The sequence below is a fragment of the Octopus bimaculoides genome, chromosome 5 (assembly GCF_001194135.2).
Source record: "Octopus bimaculoides isolate UCB-OBI-ISO-001 chromosome 5, ASM119413v2, whole genome shotgun sequence".
Taxonomy (NCBI): Eukaryota; Metazoa; Mollusca; class Cephalopoda; order Octopoda; family Octopodidae; genus Octopus; species Octopus bimaculoides.
This window is the reverse complement of record NC_068985.1, coordinates 119307311-119307703: the sequence shown is the minus strand read 5'-3', so window position 1 is coordinate 119307703 and position 393 is coordinate 119307311.

Here is a 393-nt window from a genome sequence, read left to right as displayed (position 1 = left end):
GACGAACCACATGACACACGGAACGTCAGACGAATTACATATCTAACAGTGCATATAACACACGCAAACATATACACACACATACATATATATACATATATACGACAGGCTTCTTTCAGTTTCCGTCTACCAAATCCACTCACAAGGCTTTGGTCAGCCCGAGGCTATAGTAGAAGACACTTGCCCAAGGTGCCACGCAGTGGGACTGAGCCCGGAACCATGTGGTTGGTAAGAAAGCTATATATATATATATATATATATAATGTGTGTGTATGTATGTATGAATATATATATGTGTATATATGTATGTATGTGTATATGTATATACGTGTGTGTGTACCATTTATTTTTTGTGTTTATCAAGCAGGAATGTGTTTGTAGCTTTGAAGGGCA